Source organism: Rhinopithecus roxellana, chromosome 3 (genome assembly GCF_007565055.1).
Source record: "Rhinopithecus roxellana isolate Shanxi Qingling chromosome 3, ASM756505v1, whole genome shotgun sequence".
In the NCBI taxonomy this organism is placed as follows: Eukaryota; Metazoa; Chordata; class Mammalia; order Primates; family Cercopithecidae; genus Rhinopithecus; species Rhinopithecus roxellana.
This window is the reverse complement of record NC_044551.1, coordinates 3,644,500-3,651,234: the sequence shown is the minus strand read 5'-3', so window position 1 is coordinate 3,651,234 and position 6,735 is coordinate 3,644,500.

The following is a 6,735-nucleotide window of genomic DNA, read 5'->3' as shown; positions in this document are numbered from 1 at the left end:
TAAAAACACTGAAACTGGACTGCTGCATGAAACATAAGTGTAACTCTGAGAGATGAATTCACACACCACCAAGAAGTTTCTAACAAAGCTTCTTCTAGTTTTCCTCTGAGATCCATCCTTATCACCGTAAGCTTCATTACGTTCAGAAGTATCCCATTGCAGATTTCCAGAAAACTGTGTTAGCAAACTGAACACTGAAGACAAACGTGTAACTCTGTGAGTTGCACACAACGAAATGCAGTTTCTCAGAGGCTTCTTTCCAGTTTTGATCTCAGGTTTTCCTTTTTCACCATAGCCCACAATGAGCTCCCAAATGTCACTTTGCAGAACACAAGATACAGACTTAGCAATCTGTTCCAAGAAGGAAGGGCGGCGGAAATCTGTGTGATGAAGTCACACATCAGAAAGCAATCTCTCAGTAAGCTTCTCTCCAGTTATTATCTGAAGATATCCTTTTTCATCATGGGCCCCTATGGGCTCCCAAATCTCACTTTGCAGATTCCACAAAAAGAGTGTTAGCAAACTGCTTTCTGAGAACTAAGCAGTAACTCTGGGAGAGGAATTCAGAGAGCAGAAAGAAGTTTCTCAGAAAGCTTCTTTCACGATTTGAACTGATGATATTTCCTTTATCACCGCAGGCCTCAATGCGATTCAAAGAAGTCTTCCTCAGGTTCCTCAAAAACACTGATAGTGGACTGCTGCAAGAAACATAAGTGTAACTCTGAGAGATGAATTCACACATCACCAAGAAGTTTATACAAAGCTTCTTTCTTGTTTTTCATCTGAGGATAATTCCTTTGCTTCATTACGTTCAGAAGTATCCCATTGCAGATTTCCAGAAAACTGTGTTAGCAAACTGAACACTGAAGACAAACGTGTATTTATGTGAGTTGCATGCACACAACGAAATGCAGTTTCTCAGAAGGCTTCTTTCGATTTTTGATCTGAAGTTATTTCCTTTTTCACCTATAGCCCACAATGAGCTCCCAAATATCACATTGCAGAACATCAAGTAACAGAGTTAGCAAACTGTTCCAAGAAGGAAAGGGGGGAAATCTGTGTGAAGAAGTCACACATCAGAAAGTAATCTCTCAGTAAACTTCTCTCTAGTTATTATCTGAAGATATATCCTTTTTATCACATGGGCCCCTATGGGCTCCCAAATTCTCCCTTTGCAGATTCTCACGAAAAGAGTGTTAGTAAACTGCTTCCTGAGAAATAAGCAGTAACTCTGGGAGAGGAATTCAGAGAGCAGAAAGAAGTTTCTCAGAAAGCTTCTTTCACGATTTGAACTGATGATATTTCCTTTATCACCGCAGGCCTCAATGCGTTTCGAAGAAGTACTCCTCAGGTTCCTTAAAAACACTGAAACTGGACTGCTGCATGAAACATAAGTGTAACTCTGAGAGATGAATTCACACATCACCAAGAAGTTTCTATCAAAGCTTCTTTCTAGTTTTCAACTGAGGATACTTCCTTTGTCACCGTAAGCTTCATAACGTTCAGAAGTATCCCATTGCAGATTTCCAGAAAACTGTGTTAACAAACTGAACACTGAAGACAAACGTGTAACTCTGTGAGTTGCATTCACAATCGAATGCAGTTCTCAGAAGGCTTCTTTTGAGTTTTGATCCGTTGTTATATTCTTTTTCACCATATCCCACAAGGAGCTCCCAATATCACTATGCAGAACACAAGATAACAGAGTTAGCAAACTGTTCCAAGAAGGGAATGGAGGAAATCTGTGTGATGAATTCACACATCAGAAAGCAATCTGTCAGTAAGCTTCTCTCTAGTTGTTATCTGAAAATATATACTTTTTCCCCAATGGTCCCTATGGGCTCCCAAATCTCACTTTGCAGATTCCATGAAAAGACAGTTAGCAATCTGCTTCCTGAGAACTAAGCTGTAATTCTGGGAGAGGAATTCAGAGATCAGAAAGAAGTTTCTTAGAAAGCTTCTTTCACAATTTGAACTGATGATATTTCCTTTCTCACCGCAGGCCTCAATGCGATTCAAAGAAGTCCTCCTCAGGGTCCTAAAAAACACTGAGAGTGGACTGCTGCATGAAACATAAGTGTAACTCTGAGAGATGAATTCACACATCACCAAGAAGTTTCTAACAAAGCTTCTTTCTAGCTTTCATCTGAGGATACTTCCTTTGTCACAGTAAGCTTCATTACGTTCAGAAGTATCCCATTGCAGATTTCCAGAAAACTGTGTTAGCAAACGGAACACTGAAGACAAACGTGTAACTCTGTGAGTTGCATGCACACATAGAAATGCAGTTTCTCAGAAGGCTTCTTTCCAGTTTTGATCTGAGGTTATTTCCTTTTTCACCATAGCCCACAATGAGCTCCCAAATATCACTTTGCAGAACACAAGATAACAAAGTTAGCAAACTGTTCCAAGAAGGGAAGGGGGGAACTCTGTGTGATGAAGTCACACATCAGAAAGCAATCTCTCAGTAAGCTTCTCTCTAGTTATTATCTGAAGATATATCCTTTTTCACCATGGGCCCCTATGGGCTCCCAAACCTCACTTTGCAGATTCCACGAAAAGAGTGTTAGCAAACTGCTTCCTGATAACTAAGCAGTAACTCTGGGAGAGAAATTCAGAGAGCAGAAAGAAGTTTCTCAGAAAGCTTCTTTCACGATTTGAACTGATGATATTTCCTTTATCACCGCAGGCCTCAATGCTATTAAAAGAATTCCTCCTCAGGTTCCTTAAAAACACTGATAGCGGACAGCGGCATGAAACATAAGTGTAACTCTGAGAGATGAATTCACACATCACCAAGAAGTTTCTAACAATGCATCTTTCTAGTTTTCATCTGAGGATACTTCCTTTGTCACCGTAAGCTTCATTTCGTTCAGAAGTATCCCATTGCAGATTTCCAGAAAACTGTGTTAGCAAACTGAACACTGAAGACAAGCGTGTAAGTCTGTGAGTTGCATTCACACATCGAAATGCAGTTTCTCAGAAGGCTTCTCTCCAGTTTTTGATCTGAGGTTTATTTCCTTTTTCCCATAGCCCACATGAGCTCCCAAATATCCTTTGCAGAACACAAGATAACAGAGTTAGCAACTGTTCCAAGAAGGGGAGGGTGGAACTCTGTGTGATGAAGTCACATATCCGAAAGCAATCTCTCAGTAAGCTTCTCTCTAGTTATTATCTGAAAGATGTACCCTTTTTAACCATGGGCCCCTATGGGCTCCCAAATCCCACTTTGCAAACTCCACGAAAAAAGTGTTAGCAAACGGCTTCCTGAGAACTAAGCAGTACCTCTGGCAGAGGAATTCAGAGAGCAGAAAGAATTTTCTCAGAAATCTTCTTCCACGATTTGAACTGATGACATTTCCTTTATCACCGCAGGCCTCAATGCGATTCAAAGAAGTCCTCCTCAGGTTCCTCAAAAACACTGATAGTGGACTGCTGCATGAAACATAAGTGTAACTCTGAGAGATGAATTCCACATCACCAAGAAGTTTCTAACAAAGCTTCTTTCTAGTTTTCATCTGAGGATACTTCCTTTGTCACCGTAAGCTTCATTACGTTCAGAAGTATCCCATTGCAGATTTCCAGAAAACTGTGTTAGCAAACTGAACACTGAAGACAAACGTGTAACTCTGTGAGTTGCATGCACACATCGAAATGCAGTTTCTCAGAAGGCTTCTTTCCAGTTTTGATCTGAGGTTATTTCCTTTTTCACCATATCCCACAATGAGCTCCCAATATCACTTTGCAGAACACAAGATAACAGAGTTAGCAGACTGGTCCAAGAAGGGACAGGGTGGAACTCTGTGTGATGAAGTCACACATCAGAAAGCAATCTCTCAGTAAGCTTCTCTCTAGTTATTATCTGAAGATATATCCTTTTTCACCATGGGCCCTATGGGCTCCCAAATCTCACTTTGCAGATTCCACGAAAAGAATGTTAGCAAACTGCTTCCTGAGAACTAAGCAGTAACTCTGGGAGAGAATTCAGAGAGCGGAAAGAAGTTTCTCAGAAAGCTTCTTTCACGATTTGAACTGATGATATTTCCTTTATCACCGCAGGCCTCAATGCGATTCAAGAAGTCCTCCTCAGGTACCTCAAAAACACTGATAGTGGACTGCCTGCATGAAACATAAGTGTAACTCTGAGAGATGAATTCACACATCACCAAGAATTTTCTAACAAAGCTTCTTTCTAGTTTTCATCTGAGGATACTTCCTTTGTCACCGTAAGCTTCATTACGTTCAGAAGTATCCCATTGCAGATTTCCAGAAAACTGTGTTAGCAAACTGAACACTGAAGACAAACGTGTAACTCTGTGAGTTGCATTCACACATCGAAATGCAGTTTCTCAGAAGGCTTCTTTCCAGTTTTGATCTGAGGTTATTTCCTTTTTCACCATAGCCCACAATGAGCTCCCAAATATCACTTTGCAGAACACAAGATAACAGAGTTAGCAAACTGTTCCAAGAAGGGAAGGGTGGAACTCTGTGTGATGAAGTCACACATCAGAAAGCAATCTCTCAGTAAGCTTCTCTCTAGTTATTATCTGAAGATATATCCTTTTTCACCATGGGCCCCTATGGGCTCCCAAATCTCACTTTGCAGATTCCACGAAAAGAGTGTTAGCAAACTGCTTCCTGAGAACTAAGCAGTAACTCTGGGAGAGGAATTCAGAGAGCAGAAAGAAGTTTCTCAGAAAGCTTCTTTCACGATTTGAACTGATGATATTTCCTTTATCACCGCAGGCCTCAATGCGATTCAAAGAAGTCCTCCTCAGGTTCCTCAAAAACACTGATAGTGGACTGCTGCATGAAACATAAGTGTAACTCTGAGAGATGAATTCACACATCACCAAGAAGTTTCTAACAAAGCTTCTTTCTAGTTTCATCTGAGGATACTTCCTTTGTCACCGTAAGCTTCATTACGTTCAGAAGTATCCCATTGCAGATTTCCAGAAAACTGTGTTAGCAAACTGAACACTGAAGACAAACGTGTAACTCTGTGAGTTGCATTCACACATCGAAATGCAGTTTCTCAGAAGGCTTCTTTCCAGTTTTGATCTGAGGTTATTTCCTTTTTCACCCATAGCCCACAATGAGCTCCCAAATATCACTTTGCAGAACACAAGATAACAGAGTTAGCAAACTGTTCCAAGAAGGAAAGGTGGAACTCTGTGTGATGAAGTCACACATCAGAAAGCAATCTCTCAGTAAGCTTCTCTCTAGTTATTATCTGAAGATATATCCTTTTTCACCATGGCCCCTATGGGCTCCCAAATCTCACTTTGCAGATTCCACGAAAAGAGTGTTAGCAAACTGCTTCCTGAGAACTAAGCAGTAACTCTGGGGAGAGGAATTCAGAGAGCAGAAAGAAGTTTCTCAGAAAGCTTCTTTCACGATTTGAACTGATGATATTTCCTTTATCACCGCAGGCCTCAATGCGATTCAAAGAAGTCCTCCTCAGGTTCCTCAAAAACACTGATAGTGGACTGCTGCATGAAACATAAGTGTAACTCTGAGAGATGAATTCACACATCACCAAGAAGTTTCTAACAAGCTTCTTTCTAGTTTTCATCTGAGGATACTTCCTTTGTCACCGTAAGCTTCATTACGTTCAGAAGTATCCCATTGCAGATTTCCAGAAAACTGTGTTAGCAAACTGAACACTGAAGACAAACGTGTAACTCTGTGAGTTGCATGCACACATCGAATGCAGTTTCTCAGAAGGCTTCTTTCCAGTTTGATCTGAGGTTATTTCCTTTTTCACCATAGCCCACAATGAGCTCCCAAATATCACTTTGCAGAACACAGGATAACAGAGTTAGCAAACTGTTCCAAGAAGGGAAGGGTGGAACTCTGTGTGATGAAGTCACACATCAGAAAGCAATCTCTCAGTAAGCTTCTCTCTAGTTATTATCTGAAGATATATCCTTTTTCCCCATGGGCCCCTATGGGCTCCCAAATCTCACTTTGCAGATTCCACGAAAAGAGTGTTAGCAAACTGCTTCCTGAGAACTAAGCAGTAACTCTGGGAGAGGAATTCAGAGAGCAGAAAGAAGTTTCTCAGAAAGCTTCTTTCACGATTTGAACTGATGATATTTCCTTTATCACCGCAGGCCTCAATGCGATTCAAAAAGTCCTCCTCAGGTTCCTCAAAAACACTGATAGTGGACTGCTGCATGAAACATAAGTGTAACTCTGAGAGATGAATTCACACATCACCAAGAAGTTTCTAACAAAGCTTTCTAGTTTTCATCTGAGGATACTTCCTTTGTCACCGTAAGCTTCATTACGTTCAGAAGTATCCCATTGCAGATTTCCAGAAAACTGTGTTAGCAAACTGAACACTGAAGACAAACGTGTAACTCTGTGAGTTGCATTCAACATCGAAATGCAGTTTCTCAGAAGGCTTCTTTCCAGTTTTGATCTGAGGTTATTTCCTTTTTCACCATAGCCCACAATGAGCTCCCAAATATCACTTTGCAGAACACAAGATAACAGAGTTAGCAAACTGTTCCAAGAAGGGAAGGGTGGAACTCTGTGTGATGAAGTCACACATCAGAAAGCAATCTCTCAGTAAGCTTCTCTCTAGTTATTATCTGAAGATATATCCTTTTTCACCATGGGCCCCTATGGGCTCCCAAATCTCACTTTGCAGATTCCACGAAAAGAGTGTTAGCAAACTGCTTCCTGAGAACTAAGCATAACTCTGGGAGAGGAATTCAGAGAGCAGAA